Below are 18,902 nucleotides of genomic sequence, written 5' to 3'. Positions count from 1 at the left end.
AGAAAGCAATGGGGAGAAAATTAGCAACAAATTTACTCTTATGATCGGAGTCTGAAGGATTCAGTGTCTGTCTGTGTATGTATTTGCTTATCAACTGCATCTACTGATATCTCTTAATGTAGAAAAATGACTAATTTTCCTCCTACGTGCCATAATTTGTAAAGAAGCAGGCACTCTGTCATCTTTCTTCAGTAGATTACCATAAAATATGTGGTGGAAGAAAGATTAGTTCATTCTGTTATGTAATTATATAAACTGCTTTATAATTTAACTTAGATTTAGAAGTTTCGTTCTGTGGGATTATGAGGATATAATTTGGTAGTTTGGCTTTTATTTTTGTTTTTATAAACTAGTATTCATTACCACTACCTGTTTGGTATATATCAATCTTCAGTGCCCAAATAATGCCCTTAAATAGAATTAAATTTTATTTTCCTTTGTGCAGATAAAATTCCCCTCCAAAAACTGGCATAGATTTAGTGAGATATGCAAAAACTGCTGGGTAATTTATGGATAGACTTGCTAGGCAAGAATTAACCTTTTCCTTTATTACAAGACCATCTAAGTCCAATGGTGTGAAACCTAGGAGAATTAGAATGAAAGATCTTATCAGTCTCTGCTGCAACTATAAAGAAAATGACATCAAGACAAACATTCTGAAGAATTGAAGGAAAATATAATATATTTAAAACCTTGTCTATTTAATAGCAAAGTAACACACCAATGAGACTCTTACCTGTCATTTCACCTATGGACAGTAGATAGATAAGTATTCTGGACTGAAATATTTAAAAGTGAAAGATTGTATGCTTTGAATTTTATGAGAAAAGATTATATTTCAGATTTGTTTTTTGAGGACTCAGATAGCAGCATTTAAAAAAAAATTCCTCTTTAGTTTGAGAGCTGAAGGTGGAGCCCTTGTGCTGTGTCCAAGAGGCATTCTCAACTTTAACTCTTTTAAACTTGTTTATGCAGTTCTAGAAAAGGCACAGTCAACCAAAAAAAAAAAAAAAAAAAAAAACCAAAAAACAAAAAAAAACTGTGACTGCTTTTTAATTTCTGGATTTCTACCCTTGGAAACGGGATTTATAGGATTTCTTGGGACACAGGAAAACCAGCCAACAGCTCTGTTGAGGTTTGGAGTTGGTGGTTTTTGCTGTGACTTGTGGTTTTGTCAGTTTCTGGAAGATTGAAGGAGACTCATTGTTCATTCTTGTCTCCGTGAGATGTTACTGCAGAAACATCCTTAAAGGACCTCAGTTTTATCAATTTTAAAACAAACAGGTTCTATTAGCTCTTTCCTATGTTCTTTCCCCTTAGAACATTCTTCAGTCCCAGGGTGTTTTAAAGTATTTCCCATCTGTATTGGCTTGCCCTTTGAAGAAATGTAACTGCCTTAGGTGTGAGGGCAACGAAAGGAGAGAGGTGAAAAGGTAGTATCTGTCAAATCCCTGCTCTGTGCCCAGCACTTCACGAGTTTTGTCTCATTTTCTTTTTAACAAGAACCCTCACAGGGTTCACAGTCGATGTTACTAGCACTTACAGATGGAAACACTCCAGCTCCATAACAGTAAGTAATTTATGCAAAGACACATACTGAGGAAGTGGCAGAGATTTGGACACAGCTCAGTTTCACTTCAGTTTGGGGGTTTCTCCACTGGAATCAAAGCTTTGTATAAACCTGCAACAGAAAATATGGGAAGCAGTCTTTTTTTTTTTTTTTCCCTTGAAATGAATACAGAGAATTTAGATTAAAAATACAGAGCATGAACTTAAAGTTACATGGAAATATTATTTTTTCACCTATCAGTATAGCAGAAATCAGTATTAGCACATTGCCTTGACAAAGGTGTTACAGAAGAGACACCTTCATGCTCTGAGCAGACTCTTCCTATATTTTACATACTTAAAAAACCTTTAGGTTTTTATAATAATAATTGTAAATATCTTTGCCAAGTTTGTCATTTTGTCAAGTTTTTCTGTAGGTATTGTGTCATAGTTAGACATATCTTCCCCAATTTGAAGTTCTAGAGGAATTTGCAAATGGTTTCTTTTGACACTTGTATGTTTTATAAAATCCTTCATCTTTGGGGGGAATTTATCTGAGTATGAAGTGGATTTAATTTTCCAAATGGCCATCCAGTTGTCCTTATTGCCTAAACCATCTTTTCCTTACTCATTTAAGGTGCTTTCTAATAGATACTAACTTTTCATATGCATTTGGGTTCATTTTTGCACTTCTGTTCTAATCCGTTGATTGATTATCTCTTCGTGTACCGCTGCCACGCTGCTTTAGTGATTGTGGCTCCATGATGTTTTCACGCCTCTTTGGGTCAATACCTTTTAATACTCTCATTTTTTTTCTCCTCATTACTTTTTCCTGGCTATTCCTGCTTGTTTATTTTTCCATATAAATCTCAGAATTATGACTACCCTACATGTATAGATTACTTTAAGGAGAAATAACATTTCTATGATGTTTCATCTTCCTGTCTAAGAATATGGTATGCTTTGATTTGTTCACCTTTTTATATTCCCTCAAGAGCATTTAAAACTTTTCTTTATTTAAATCTTGTGAATTTCTTGTGGTGTTTATTCTTAGATATTTTTTATTTTTATTGGTGCTGATTTTACAGCGTTTATTCCATTATTCTTTCTAAGTGGTTATTTTTTGCAAATATGAAAGTGATTAATTTTTGTGTATTAATTTCACTCCAGCCTACTTATTTCTATTTTCTTTTTTTAGTAACAGTTTTTAGGTTGAAATCTTGGGGGTTCTTCTGGTATACAATCATATTATCTTCAAATGTTAAACAACTGTACATTTTATGGGCACTTACTAGGATATTCAGAACAATGTTCAGTAATTGAAGTGAGAGAGAACAGCCATTTTTTTAAAATACATAATTTTCTAATGTTTGATCACTTTTGCATTTTTGGATCCATCCTCAATTGGTTATTATTTTAAATCATTTTACTATATATTATTGGTTTCATTTTGCTAATAATTCTTTATACCCTTGCAATGAAACTGGTTTATAGTTTTATTTTCATTATACTCTTATTGGCTTTCATATCAAAATGATTATTGCTTCATAAAATGAACTGTGAAATTTTTAATCTTTTCCTGTGGTCTGAAGCTGTTTATAACAAAGGATTTATCTGTCCCTTGAAGATTTGGGAAAATGAGTCCCTAAAACATGGGTGTTTCATTAATTACCTTTTCAATTTCTTGCATGGTAATTAGTCTATTAAAGTTTCTTACTGATTCAAGACTCAATTTTCATAATAGATGCTCTAAGAGAACTGTCCATTTTATTTAGAGTTGTTCATTTATCAGTAAGAGGCTGTACAGAATATTCTCTGACCATTATTCTGATGATAGAATATCTTCAGTTTTCATCTAATTCAACTAATGAATTAACTGCTGTAGGCAATGATTATTCAATGGCTGTTACATCACAAAAACAGAATCAGATCCTGATGGAAGTACACAGTGTCTCCTGCGAATGAAGTTCTTTTGTCAAATAATGGAACCTGAATTTTTTGAAACTTCTGGATTGGACTGCCAGTTTTCAGCAAATGAAGAGAACAGAGGAACATATTAAATGACCCTGCAGGATGTAATCAAAAAAAATCCAGACTGTGGGCAAACCACAGGACAAAGGACAGTCTCTTCAACAACAGCAAAAAAATTATAGGGAAGGAGAGAGATGAGAAGAGAAACACACATTAAAAAACAAAACACTTATCAACCAGTAACAGTGTATAGATCTTATTTGGATTCTGGTTCAAAAAAACTTAAAAAATTATAAGATGCCTGGGAAATATGAAAGTAGAAATATAAACACTGAAAGTGTAATGATACTGTGGCTGTCTTTGAAAAGAGATGCTACCTTTTAGTGATACATACTGAATATTTACAGATGAAATCATTTAATGTCTGAGATTTGCTTCAGAATCACCTAGGCTGGGGGGAGTGGATAGGGGACAGAGATGAAACACAGTGAGCCATGAGTTAGCATTCACTAAAGCCAGCTTATGGGTACAAGGTTTATTATTCTAATTTTTTCTACTTTTGTACACACTTGAAAATTTCCCACCCCCCCCAATATCTTTGTATATCTAGTTATGGTCCCCTTTTCATGACTAACGTTGGTTATTTAAATTTTTCTTCTTCATTTTTTCTTGATAAAGCTTTGCAGAAGTTTGTTTCATTACTCTTTCTAAAGAACCAGTCTTTTTCGTTGTTTCATGTCTCCATCTTTAAAATTTGTTTTATATCCTAGTAATTTGTGATTTTTTTTCCTGATTAGCCCCATTCTTCCTCTTTATTCATCTGTATTCTAACCATACCCCTCGATGCTGCCCGAGAGCAGAGTGGGGTTTGAATCGCTTTCCTGAGTCGTTCCTGTCCGTAGCACGGAGCACTGGGTGGTTCTTTACCCTGACTACCTGTGAGGATGAAACTTGTCAAGCCTCACATGCCTGTTTCCCTCAGTCACCTCTAGAAGATACAGTCTTCCTGAACCTTCATTATCACAGTTTTGTCATCTGTATAACTGCCCTTTGCATGGCAGCCTCTCATTCCTGGCTCCTAGAGCCTCCCCTGTGTCTGCTGGGACCTGCAGTGCTGATCAGTAAGCTGCCCTGTTTCTCCTCTTCTCTTCGCATCATGTTCTCTTCTTATTGTAATTGAAACATGTCTTCTATGGGTTCAACCCTCTTAAAAAGTCTGTATTTTTCTTCCCTCATGCTCCACGTACGTCAAGAGCAGCTGCTGGAGCAGGTATCCTCCTTGTAGTTTATGGTTCTTCTAGACCGAGACTCTCTCCTTCTGGAACAAAATCTGCTCCTTTTGGAAACACATAATCCCTTTCCCCTTGATGTCTTTAGCGCGTCACATGGTCTTCCTTGTGGCTTCAACACCTGCTGTCATTCCTGGCAAATCCAGTTGCCACCCTTTGACATCTGACCTCTTCATTCCTGGAACTTAATTATTAATGATCTTTTCCTATACTATCCACCAGCCTTCTAGTCCCATGAACACATTCAGAACTGCTTAAAAAGTGGCACCTCATCTGCAACCTCAAATGTCAGTGTGCAACCTCGAAAACAACAACCTGTGTTCTCAATTTGCTTGCTCAAGTACAACTGTTCTGTGGTTTCTCAAGTGCTTTGTCCCAGTATAACAGCTCTTTGACTTCATCATCACTTCTAACTATTTAAATTTAATCTTATTCTATAGTTATTGATATTTAGCATGTTTAATTCTAAATTGTCCTTAATCTTGTTTTTTTTCTAATATTTTATTGTGAACATTCAACGATTTTTGAAATAATTTTAGAGTAAAGGCTCATATACCCATCACCAAGATTCTACATTACCATTTCACTCCACCATTTACCATGTATCTGTTCATCTACCCATTGCACTATCTGTGCATTAAGCCATTATATTCTGTTGGATAAATTTCAAAGTAAATTGCAGACTTCAGTGTATTTTCCCCTACTTCATAGTGCATATCTTTAATTAGAGTTCAGTATTCATTTATGGTTTTTTTGTTGCATTTAAAAATTATGTAGAAATATTGAATAACTATGTTGTGTACCAGGAACTAATATAGTGTTTAGGTCAGTTATATTTGAAAAGAAAAACAAACAAGCAAAATCATAGAAAAAGAGATCAGATTTGTGACTACCAGAGGTGGGGGCAGGATATAGGAAAAGATCATTAATAAAAAGTTCCAGGAATGAAGAAGCCAGATGTTGAAGGGTGGCAACTGGGGGGTTAGGGGGAGGGGGAATTGGATAAAGGGAGTCAAAAGGTACAAATTTCCAGTTAAATGATAAATAAGTACTGGGTATATAATGTACAATATGATAAATATAATTAACACTGCTAGACATTATATATGAAAGTTGTTCAAGTAAATTTTAAGAGTTCTCATCACAAGGAAAACTATTTTTTATTCTATATGAGATGATGGATGTTCCCTGAACTTATTATGGTAATCATATGTAAGTCCAGTCATTATGCTGCACACATTGAACTTTTTGAGTGCTGTATGTCAATCACATCTCAATAAAACTAGAAGGAAAAAATTTTTAATAAAATTATATACAACAAAATGCATAGATCTAAAGTATGCATTTGCTGAGTTTTGACAAATGCATATCACTGTGTAACCCAAACCCCTATTAAGATGTAGAACGTTACCAGGGTCCCAGAAAGTTCCCTCCTGTCCTGTCCCACTCAGTCTCTGCCCCTCTCGAGGCAATTGCTGTTCTGATATTTTCCATCATAGATTTGTTTTGCATTTTCTAGAATTTCATATGAATCAAATCAAGTAGGTATTCCTGTGTGTGAGATTTCTTTCACACTGTTAAAGGTTTTTGAGCCTCATCCATGTTTTTGCATGTTTCAATAAAATTTTCATGTTTATTGCTGAATAGTATTCAAATGTATGACTGTGCTATGGTTTATCCAATCTCCTGCTGATGGACCCAGGGTATTTCCAGTTTTTGCTATTATCTTCTCAGGTGCTAATTGACCTTTTTTAGTATCTTCTTTTGTGAAATGTCTGTTCAAAACTTCTGCTCAGTTTTTAATTTAATTTTATTCTTGAGTTGGAGGTGCTCTTTATATAATTTGGATAATATTCCTTTGTCTGATATGTTTTGAAAATAATTCTGCCTTGGCTACTCATTTTCTAAATACTATGAGTGAAATTTTAAAATTTTGGTGAAATTTAGTTTATCAGATTTTGATGCTTATTAGGTTCTATGACTTGCCCAAGAAACATTTGCCTACCTAAAATCATGAAGATATTCTGTGTTTTCTCTAAAAGCTCTATGGTTTTAGCTTTTACTTTAGGTCTGTGATCCACTTTGAATTAATTTTTGAATGTCATGTTAGATGGGGGTCATGGTTTATTTTTTTCCCAGATGGATAGTCAGTTATTTCAGCACTATTTATTGAAAAGATTTTCATTTCTCCATTAGCTTGTCTTGATGCCTTTGTTAAATATCAGATAACTTTGTAAGTTATGCCAGTACCACCCTAGCTTGATTACTTAACTTTATAGTAATTTTTGAAATTAGGTAGTCAAAGTTTAATTGTTCTCTTTCTATTTTAAAGTTGCTTTGCTTATTCTAGGTCATTGACTTTCCACAGCTTGTCAATTTGTAGAAAAAAGCCCTCTGAAATTTTAACAAGGTTGCATTAAACCTACACATCAGTTTGGGGAAATATGACATCTCAACCATATTGAATCTTCCAGTTCATGAAATTTTATATAATAAAAATATATAATTCTTATTATAAAAAATTTCCTCAGCAATGTTTTGTATTTTTTTAGCCTGCAGATTTTGATGTTACTTTGTTAAAATTATTCTTATTTTCTAATTACAAATGTATTTCTGATGCTATTGTAAATGAAATTTTAAAAGTCATTTTAAAAAAATTGCTGAATACTATGTATGTAAAAATGCAAATTACTTTGTATATTCTTCTTATACTCTGCAAATTTTCCAAATTTGCTTTTTAGTTTAGTAGTTATTTTCTAGCTTCCTTAGAATTTTCTAAATGAGGAATTATGTCAGCTGCAAATAGAGACAGTTTCGCTTCTTCCTTTCTAATCAGTATGCCTTTTAATTCTTTTACTTGCCTTATTGCTTAGATGGGGTCTCCGTTGAATAGGAAGAGTGAGAACTGGCATTTTTGTCTTATTCCTTACTTATTGAGAAAGTGCTCAGTATTTCACAATTCAGTATGATGTCAGTTATTGGTTGTTTTGTAGATTCTCTGTATCATATGAAGGAAATTTTTTTCTAGTTGACCAAGAGTGTTAATCATGAGTGGGTGTTATATTGTGCCAAGTGCTTATTCTTCACCTTTTGAGATTATCATATGGATTTTTGTTTTTAGTTTGAACGTGGCAAATTACATATACTGATTTTTAAATGTGAAACCAATCCTGCATACCTTGGATAACCCTGCTTGCAATTATGCATTATTCTTTTTATGTTTTGCTGAAAACAATTTGGGTTTTTAAAAAAATGATGTCTGTATATATGTTTTTGAGAGATGTTGATTTGTGCTTTTCTTTTTTTCATATCTTTATCAGGTTTGCTATTAGGATTGTGACAGCCTCATAAAATAAGTAGTTAAGTTTTTTCACCTTTTTTATTTTATGATAGAGTTGGTGTGAGTTTTTTTTCTCTAAATGTGTGACAGATTGCATCAGTGAAACCATCAAGGCCTAGAGTTTGGGATGATGTTTAATAATGAATTCAATTATTTAATAGGAGTTTTCATATTTTCTATTTTATCTTGTCTTAGTCATGGTAAGTTGTCGCTTTCAGGAAATTTTTTCCTTTTATCTCAGTTATTAAGTTAGCATAAAATTATTCAGACTATTCTTTCATTATCTAATTAATTATAGTTTTAATGTTCATTTTTGTCCAGAATTTTAAAAAATTATAACAGGACAGTATTTTTTTTTTTTTTTTGCTGTACTTTTAAGTTAATTTTTTGGTTAAATAAACCTTTAATTTTAGAATAGTTTTAGATTTACAGAAAAGTTGCAAAGATATTGTAGAGAGTTCCCATATATCCCTCACCCAGCTTTTCCTATTACTTGCATCTTATATCACTATTGTACATTTGATCCACTAAGGAACTAATATCAGTTCATTACTATTAACGAATCTCCATACCTTGTTCAAATTTTAACAGTTTTTCAATGCTATCCTCCAGAATCCTCCAGAATACCGCATTACATGTCTCCTTAACCTTCTCTGGTCTATGATAGTTTCTCAGACTTTCTGTTCTTGATTTTTTGTTTTTGTTCTTGTTTTTGATGACCTTAACAGTTTTGAGATCAAGCTTTTTTTTTTATAGAATATCTCTCATGTTGGGTTTCTTTGAAGTTTCTTCTCATGACTCGTATATGGTTATGGAAGGAAGATCACAGGGGTGAAACGCCATTCTCATTACATCATATTAAGAGAACATACCATCAGCATAACTTAGCACTGGTGCCGTTAACCTTGATCACTTGGCCAACGTAGTGCTCGCCAGGATCTCTATGGTAAAGTTACTTTTCTCATCCTTCCAGACTCTTACTCTTTGGAAGCAAGTCACTAAGCACCACTCATACTCAAGGGTGGAGAGTTAAGCACCATTTACTTGAGGGGGCTATATCTACACAAATTATTTGAAATTTTTCTGTATAAAAGATCTATCTCTTTTATGGGAGGGTTTTTTTCCCCTTTACTATACTGTAAAAATTTTAAATTTCTAATTTTATTATATTGTCATCAAGTAGCATGGCCAGATGGTCCCCAGTCCTCCCCACCAACCTTTCCTTTCTCTGCAATGCAGATTAGAGGTTCAGTTATATGGGTGAGCAAACTTTCTCTAATCAGTTTTGTTGGTTGGTATAAACATTGTGGAATTTATGAGAACTTGTTGCCATTTTGTTTCCTTCTTCACATGAGGCTACTGGTCAGTAAAATAAAGATAATTTCTCAGCGTGTGCCTCTGGTGGGACATTGACACTTCTGAATCCCAATATGGAAGTTAGAAGGCTGCCTGGCAGACAGTATCATAATGCCTCTTAGAAAGCGTTATCAGCTGGGGGTGAGCATTCATGTTTGAAACACTTACTGAGTTTGCCGAGTGACATGACTGTACTGTTTTTGGTGTAGGTGGAAGCGAGTAATGCTACTTTTGAATCACAGTATAACAATGAAGGCTTTTAAAGAGGAGGAAGTAGAATGGTAGGTGCTATTTTGGCTCTGAACAAAAATATCCAGTGAACTCTGCCTGCTGCCATCACAAATGCACCTGGTGAGAAACACCTGCAGTTCCTCTATCCTACTATTAAGGAACTTGATGTCAGGAAATAAAACCCTTCCAATGACACATTCTGAAAAGAGAAGGTACAAAGTCTTACATACTTAGGAAGCTGTAAAGCTTTTGAGATAGTGGCTTATATCAACTGTGGTGATAATGGCGTAGATATTTTTAATGACATTAATCATGAACTCCCTACCACTCTTCAGAATTAAATGGTATTAATATTTCGGTTGACACTCTTGCAATGTATTTTCCAGGCCTGTACACAAGTGTATGTATACTTTTACAATGCTATAATCATAGCAAACGTATTATTTCAGGACAAATGTCATGAACAGCCCTTCATATTATTAAAAATTCTTCTACAACATCATTTTCATGGCTCCAGCATTGCAACGAATGAATGCACTGTAATTTACTGATTATCAGATTATTAAACTGTCACAAATAGAACATCTGGAGCGTCATCTTTGACATATCACTGATTATTTCTTTAGAGCAAAGTTTCTCAAAAATGGCACTATTGACATTTGGGGAATGATGCTTTTTCTTTTTTTTTTTTTTTTTTCTTTCTTTTTTTTTTTTTTTTTTACTTTATTGTAGGAGACTGTCCTATGCACTTTATGATGTTGGGTCACACTCCTCGCCTCTCTTCACTAGATGCCAGTAAGACCTCCGTTCCCCATTGTGACAACCAAAACTGTCTCCAGACATTGCCAAAAGTCTCCTGGGCGCCAAAATTTCTCCCCCATTGAAAACCATTGCCTCAGAGTAAGTTCTTTGAAGAAGAATTTGTCACATAAATGATATGCACAATTTAAAGTTTAAAAACAATTTATGTGGGTTTTATTTTCAGTTTGAAGAAAGTAATATGAGGATATAAAGAGATAACTTGAAAATCTGTGAACAAATATTTCTCCTGAACCTCTCCTACCAAGGTTCTTAGAGTTTACTGTGCCCTAGGTTAAATAGACCGGGGTCCTCCTCCACTTCAGCTACAGGAAAATCCTTCCGCGTAGCAGTAGAGCCATACAGTGCGAAGACAGTGGGAGGAGAAGGCGCAGCTCCCAAACTGCCTCTCAGCTTTTTGACTTTTGTGACCTCACAGGCTATAACTTCACTTACACGTTTTTGACCCCTAATATTCTCCTTTTCCAGGCAGTAAAGAGGATTAAGTGTTTAGATAATGGAATCAGTCAAACTGTTGCAGGTAGATGTAGTCGGTGTCCAGGTTCTTGTCTCGTCCCAGAAAGAATTCAGAGACAAGACGTGGAGGTTAAGAAAGTAAAGCGAGGATTTACTAAGGGGTGGATAGTACACTCTCAAGGGGAGAGGGGGCAGGCTCAGGTTACCAACCGCCCTGAGTTTTTTTGGTTCCTTAGGGTGTAAAAATGAATGGGCGGAATATGCATTGGGGAGGGGAGGGTTTGGGGTCGTATTCCCTGATTTTCACTCCAACTCCACCTTCCCGAAGGGAGGAGGGATTTTTGTCCTTATTTAGTCTGAATCAGAAGTGTCATGGTGCATGATGGGTACTTCTCATCTGCAAGGCTAATCTTACTGATATGAGGTCATAATGAGCAAAAGGTTACATTCGGACACTGGAAATTCCTGCCTTTTCCCACCTTTCTTTGTCAGCCTCCAGGCCACTCATAACCCCCAAAAGGTGTGACCACTTACCAGCGCAGAGGTTCCTGCTTTTCTTTCTCTGCCCAGGGACCCCTGGAGCCTACACGATGTGTGGTTTCCTGCATTTGGCCTGTGCCCCTCCTTTCTGCCCCATCCCTGCCATGTGGCCTGTGTCCCCCTTTCTCTGCTCATATCTGGCTGTCTGCCTGTCTAACAAAACCAGATCCCAGTATTGCCCTCACCGGTTCTAACCGGCTGAACTTGGGCCACTTTCGTCCTCAGTTTCTGTGCCTAAGAACGGCCTGCCGCACAGAGCTGTCGGGAAAATTAAATATAAGGTGTTTTAAATCTTGGCGCCTAGAAAGCACTCATCAAATACTGTCCCCCCTTTCTAGTTGAGAGAAGATTATTCGTTTTCTCCATTTAATTCTATACCCTGAGGCCAGCTGAGGAGGCATTTCAGCAGCAAGAGTTGTCCTGAAACTTTTTCATGGGTATAATAACTCATCTTGTGATAATTCACAAATGTAAATTTTATAATTGTGTAGGACACACAGTGATAGTTGATATTTGAGTTATTTGGAACAGTGTCCCATTGGGTATGTGGGAAGAAAATACTAGAAGCTTGATTTTTCTATCTACTTTAAATTTCATCCATTTTAGTTTCTACTTCTGTATTTGCTAATGTTAAAATATACTAGTGCAACGGTGTGATGTATATGACTTATAAATAAATAAAAATATGTTGAGGATGCTTGTTCAAAATTTCCTTGCTGCTGGGGTGTGAGACCTACATTTATTTCGGAGACCATTGACCTGGCAGGTATCTCTCTACTGTTTCTTTGATTTGGGGTGGAAGAAGGGAGCCATAAATTTCACTGTCTGTCAAATCCCCACCATCCACGGAGGGTTATTTCAACATCGATATGCATGATGTTTCATCATTCTTTTGGTTTTCAATAACAGTCGAGATATGTTTTAAATGTTCCCACCCCAGTCTTTCTTTCAAGATTGACTGAAGTAGGGAGCAAGATGAAGCGCTTCCCTATGTCACTGATAGTACCTGGAAGACTGTATTTCCCTCTGGTTTGAAAATGGGAAAATAAAATACAAGATTCTAATTTTCTCTTTGGGATAACCTAAGCTAGGTATTAGGGGACAGCAGTGTCCAAGTTAAACCTTCTCCTTGTCCCTTCCTTCAATTCTCCCTTGAAATAAAGGTATCTAAAAGATAATGGAGACGTATCGTAAGATTGGTGGCATGTAAAATGATGTCAGGATTTAGAAGGTGTTGGAAGGGAATAAGTTGTGTGCGTTTGTGTGTGTGTGTGTGTGCACGCACACTTGTGTTTGAATAGGAGAACCAACATTCATAGGTTCCTGGTGTCTGACAGACTCTCTACACTGGACATTTACACCGTCCATTTTCACCCTCATACAAGCAAGACAAGGGAGAACAGAATTTCTTGTCCTCCTCACAGTCAACATTTTTAACAAGTAAAGAAAAGATTAAGTGGAAAGTTAAGGTTCTATTTTGTCCTACCTGGACCCTTCTCCCACTCCACAGACTACCAGTATTTTGTGTATTTTGGGAGTACTTCCAGAAATTTCTATGTATACAGGGAAAAAATATGTATATACCTTTTTCACAAATAAGAATCATAATGTACAAATGGAAGTCATATTATAGATATTGTTACCAAACTGCTTTTCCTCACTCTGCAGTAAAATTAGGATATTTTACATGTCAATATATATAGATTTACCTCATTCTTTTTAGAGGCTTCATGGCATTTCACTGCATGGATTTACTATAATAAGTTTAGCTACTTTCTTATTCAACACTGTAATATTTTCCGCGTGTATCTTTGAACACTTTTCTAGGGATACATTTATATAAATGGAATTACTGGCTCAAAATGTATGCGTGTTTAAAATTTAAATCCATTAAGAGTACCTCAATTTATCCACCCACAAATGAGACATTAAAATTTTTTATATAGTTTAAATTTTATGGGTGAAAAAGGCATTTAGTTTTTCTCTTAATTTTTTCTTTCAAATAATGAGTGATATTGAGCATCTCAAAGATGTCATTTGTACACATTACTGAGGTTAGGGTTCTTTCCATTGTATTGATTACATCCTAAACTTTTTCTATACTTAGGGTCACCAAAGAAGCCAGAGTGGAGACTGCAGGGAGTATGGGTTTGAATGAACTTTGGCTGCTCTATCAAGCAAGCTGACTGCTAAGGAAACATCAGAAGCTTTGCCCGAGTGACTCATCACCCAAATCCAACAGAGGTAATAAAATAACTTGCATTGCACAGCCCTTTGGCTATTTAGTTGGTTGTGTGAGATCAATGCTGCCCACTGTCTCTCTGGATTTTGCTTTGGGAAAGAGATTTATTGGTTAGACTTCACATTACAATGCAGTCAGGGGCTCTGGGACCCGATTCCCAGTATTCAGAGGCATAGGGAAAAATTATTTAACATCTTGGCCTCAGGGAACAATATCTACTTCATGGAGTTGCGTCAGGCATCAAATTCTATGGGGATATATTGCTGTCCATTGCATTAACTATCTTTCATGTTGTTTCATTATTTTCTGAGGCTTTACTTTGTATTGGATGGTGAAAAGCTTGCGGCTAGAGATAACCTAGGTGACAGTTTTAAGAGGCTTGTGAAATAAAAGCGTGACAGGCCATGCATGTAGATTATTAGATGTAAAATGTATAATATAGCTTTGTATATGTAGTGTTACCTGAATTGGACTCATGTGCTATAATTATGATTTTAAATTTATGACTGTCTTTTCCATGAAATTCAGATAGTCTGACTAGTTTATATTCTCTAAACATTTCTTGTTTTACTCTTTCATTAGATTCTGCTCTTAAAATTCACTGCATGGTCTCCACAGACAAGAAGCAAAGGTTCTGCATTGCTACAGCCTTTCAGTTAAAAGACAGGGAATACACATTTTCCTTCACTTTGCTCTTAGGGTGCCAGCATGTTTTATAGTCTCCCACACACTTTTCCTTTTTCAAAGACATTTTCAAGTTTAATAATATATTTTTTAAAAGTCAGATAATTTTCAGGTAATAAATTCTGGAATCCTGCAGACTAAAAGAAATACAAAGAATTTTTAAAAACCCACGTAACGAGTCATTTACCATGCCTATCAAAAAATTACAGCTACCCATTAGCAAGTTGCATTATTATAGAATTGCCAATATTACCTACTTTTTAAAAGCATTGAAATAAACTTGCTTGGAGGTGATGTTATTTACTAAAAAAAAAAAAACAGAATAAGACATCTATCTCTTTATGTTGGTTTAAAATAGAAGTATATTTTATGGAAAATGGGACATTTTAAAGAATAATCTTAACAGGATGATCTTTTCCTATATAAATGTCTTATAAGTTTGCACTGTGTAATATGGGAGTTTTTCCTGATAATTTCTGGTTTCAAGAATTATAGCTCTTAGTTAAACTGTACTGATATAAAGGTTTCTTAGCTTTCCTTTTGAAGATAAAGTGACAAAAAAAAAATCAAACCTTTCATAGTATTCTTTGTACTGCATCTAGTCTGCTCAAATGGAATCATGTATTTCAAAAGTTATTGTGAAAGGAAAACTAAAAAAGAATAAATTGCATGTAATTGTGGTGAAGAATAAACTTTTCCTGATCAGTTAGAAAATAGCAAAGACATACTTGCTTTGTGTGCCTGGATAATCAACGGTGAATAAATAATATTATTTCATACAAGGCAGAATCTTTTAAAAATTTATTAAGTTGTTCTTTACTGAAGGGCATAGGAGCATTGCATAATGTCTGACTCCTGCCAGAGAGAGACTCTGTCACTGGGTAGAACCATTTTTATAGTCTTTTCAAGTACTGAATCAGCATTTTTTGATTAATTTTTTAAATTAAAATATAGTCAGTTTACAGTGTGTCAATTTCTGGTGTACAGCATATTTCAGTCATACATATACATATGTATATTTATTTTCATATTCTTTTTCATTATAGGTTACTACAAGATATTGAATACAGTTCCCTGTGCTATGCAAAAGAAACTTGTTGTTTATTTTATATATAGTAGTTAGTATTTGTACATCTCAAACTCCCGATTTATCCCTTCCCATCCCCTTTCCCCCCTGGTAACCATAAGTTTCTTTTCTGTCTGGGGGTCTGTTTCTGTTTTGTAAATAAGTTCATTTGTGACTTTTTTTGTTTGTTTTTTTAGATTCCACATATGAATAATACCATATCATTTTTCTTTCTCTTTCTGGCTTAGTTCACTTAGAATGATAACCTCCAGGTCCATCCATGTTGTTGCAAATGGTGTTATTTTATTCTTTTTTATGGCTGAGTAGAATTCCTTTGTATGAATATACCACAGCTTCTTTATGCAGTCATCTGTCAATGGACATTTAAGTTGTTTCCATGCCTTGGCTATTGTAAATAGTGCTGCTATGAACATTAGGGTGCATGTATGTTTTTGAATTAGAGTTTCCTCTGGATATATGCCCAGGAGTGGGATTGCTGGATTATATGATAAGTCTATTTTTATTTTTATTTTATTTTATATATATATTTATTTACTGAAGTATAGTCAGTTTACAGTGTTGTGTCAATTTCTGGTGTACAGCACAATGCTTCAGTCATACATGAACATACATATATTCATGTTCATATTCTTTTTCACCATAAGTTACTACAAGATATTGAATATAGCTCTCTGTGCTACATAGTATAAACTTGTTGTTTATCTATTTTATATATAGTAGTTAGTATCTGCAAATCTTGAACTCCCAATTTACCCCTTCCCACCACCTTCCACAGTGGGTGTTGGGTCATTTTCCCAGCATCCAATCTCCTCTCTATCGCCATCTCATACTTACTGTGAAGTTTATAGGCAGATAAATACTTTCCAGGGTTTGTAGTCTCGTTTCCTGTGCTACAGTGATTGGCCCACACGAGCAGGCTGAGGCAATTAGTAATTCCTCTGCTCCAGGCAGTGCTTCAGGAATGGGCTTGTTATTCACATCTGGACAATGGGACATGAGAGGTTTTTTGAGAATGTCTGGGAAAGCTCCCCCTTACTGTTCTGGGAGAGCTTTCTGACGTGATCATTTTCTTCACTTGTTTGTTTTGGATGAGGAAACCTATAACCCAATGATGGCCTCTCTTAACCATGAGGGAGAACCAACCTGAAACTGAATCTGACAACTTAGAAGATGGAACAGGGGGTGAGAAGGAAATTAGATCCTTGATCCATGGCTGAACCACTGACTCAGTCCAAGCCTGAAGCCCACCTTTCCTCTGGACTTTGAGAAACGTGAGCCGATGAAGCACTTCTGTTTTGTGTGCCAATCTGAGCTGGCTGGGTGTTCTCCTACCTTCAGACAGTCTAACTTACACCAAGGAGTTTTTCCTTTTTAGTCTTCATAACACAACCCTGTGGAATAGATGACATTATTGTCATCATTTTATGGATGAGGAAGCTGAGGCCTGGAAAGTTTCAGCATTTTGCCCTGAACCACAGAAGCAGTAAGTAGTAAAGGACTTTACCTGTGGAGTTTAATCCAGACACCACATTCCTAAGCACCATGTCCTGTGGCTTTCCGTGCTTTGGAGATGCAGAGAGAATGTCAGTCAAGGTGTAGGAAAATGACCACAAGGCTGGAAGCATTGACTTTGGGCCTGTAGGTGGAACTTAAATCAACAAGAGGTGGAACTAAAGCAACAGCTTTGGAGTAGAGAGATAAAGTAGCTGTGGCTGGGGTCTAGTCCATGTGTCATCGCACAAGGGGTGAGGGGGGACAGGACCAACAGGAAAGCTTGGAGGTCCCCCAGAGGTTAGAAGACAAAGAGGGAGGTCAGAAGAGGATGGCACAACTAGACAGAGGAAGTTCAAGTTAAGTGCTGTCATTATCTGGGAAAAGCCAGCGTTCAGTTTAGGAGAGAGGGGAGAGGGAGTGTTGCCAGAAGGGCTGAATGAGAATGTGTCCTGGGGTTTAGAAGAGCACAGTGAAGGGTTACTAGGGGAACGGAGGGGAGATAGGAGGGTAACTGAGCTGGAGAGAACACAAGCATGAGAGGGCTAGCGGGCTGGAAGCACGTGTGTTTTGGTCAGTGCGTCAAAATGAACAGGATGTGGAACTGTGGGAAGAACAGAGGCTGTTTCCACACTGACCTGCTTCCCAGGATGCATTTACATATGTGGACTCTGTAGCAACTCTGACTCTCAGGGCATCACGTCCCGCTGGCAGAAGGGAACCCAGGCGTCGATGGCAACCTGATAAACCTCAAGCAATATTAATATTCACAAGCATCTGAAGGCTGCAGTCTTTTAAGAACAACAATACCACCAGCAGAGGCAGCAGCAACAGTAACAACCACAGTGATTTGTAACTCTCCCCTCTGGAGAAACAACAGAGCTGCATGTGTTATTTTTTAATAATCAGTCACAAATTAACTAATTGCTGCCGTCCTTAAACCTGTTTTCCCCTCCAGCTTGTCATTATCTGCAGATGTCATAACAAGTAAAATAAATGAACGAGATTTTCCATCAGATGTTTGTTGATAATAATTGCTCTCCTAAAAAAGTTGAAAATTGTTTAAGTCTGACAGCAAAATCTCCTTCCTGTCTTGTAACTTTAAAATACCTTTTTTTTAAAAAATCTTTGAATATCTGTTAGAGATTTTTAGACTCTTCCTTGCTCCTTTTTTGAATCACCAAGTCCAGTGGTTCACCTGGGAAACCAATTAAAACTCACCTTGGGAGCACAAAAATGCGCATTTGTGGTCGCTACCTCAGAGATGTTGATTTATTAGGACTGGGGTCGGCCCAGGAATCTGCATTTTCCGGTTATCTCCTTAGGTGATTCTGATGCAGGGGTGCCAGGGAAGGCTGTGAGAAATTGCTCAAATCTTCTGGCAAGCTGGGGACTGCAGCAGAGGACGGAGAGGTATCCATGTCTGCTCTGAAAATTGTTTTAGTTCTTTTTTCTCATTTCTCTCCCTTTGGTCTTTGAGATACAGTGTTAAGGAAAAAATGCAGGCACTGAAATGAGGTCTGGATTTGAACCCGAGATGTAGCATTTACTAAAGGTGCACTCTTGACAGAAGCAGGTAAATTCATTCTGACTCAGTTTCTCATCTGTGAAATGGCCCTCAGATGATGATGTTCATAGTGCCTCATTTAACATACAGTACATGGTCAGTGCTTAAACATTACTGTTCCTATGTCTTTCATTTCTTCTTGGCACTCACTGCCTGTGGGGTTGCCCGTGCCAAAGTGTGAGCTTATGGAGGTTTACATGTGATGCTCTCATGCTGGAATACTTTTTTCTGTTTTTTCACTCCCACCTTTTCCTTTCTTTTGGGCTCTGAAGAAAGGCTTA

General features: G+C 36.2%; 1 long non-coding RNA gene across 1 annotated transcript in view; it reads left to right on the top strand.

Moving 5' to 3' along the window:
- LOC105097691 (uncharacterized) overlaps window positions 1–18,902 on the top strand; it is a 708,424-nt gene that overhangs the window by 104,335 nt on the left and 585,187 nt on the right. The window contains exons 2-3 of the long non-coding RNA XR_010378103.1: window positions 10,468–10,635; window positions 13,658–13,794. This is a non-coding gene — a long non-coding RNA (uncharacterized LOC105097691). The remainder of the gene's footprint in view (window positions 1–10,467; window positions 10,636–13,657; window positions 13,795–18,902) is intronic.

This window comes from Camelus dromedarius, chromosome 27 (genome assembly GCF_036321535.1).
Source record: "Camelus dromedarius isolate mCamDro1 chromosome 27, mCamDro1.pat, whole genome shotgun sequence".
NCBI lineage: Eukaryota > Metazoa > Chordata > Mammalia > Artiodactyla > Camelidae > Camelus > Camelus dromedarius.
Note: the sequence above shows the minus strand (reverse complement) of the source record. Positions and strands in the feature narration are given on the sequence as shown.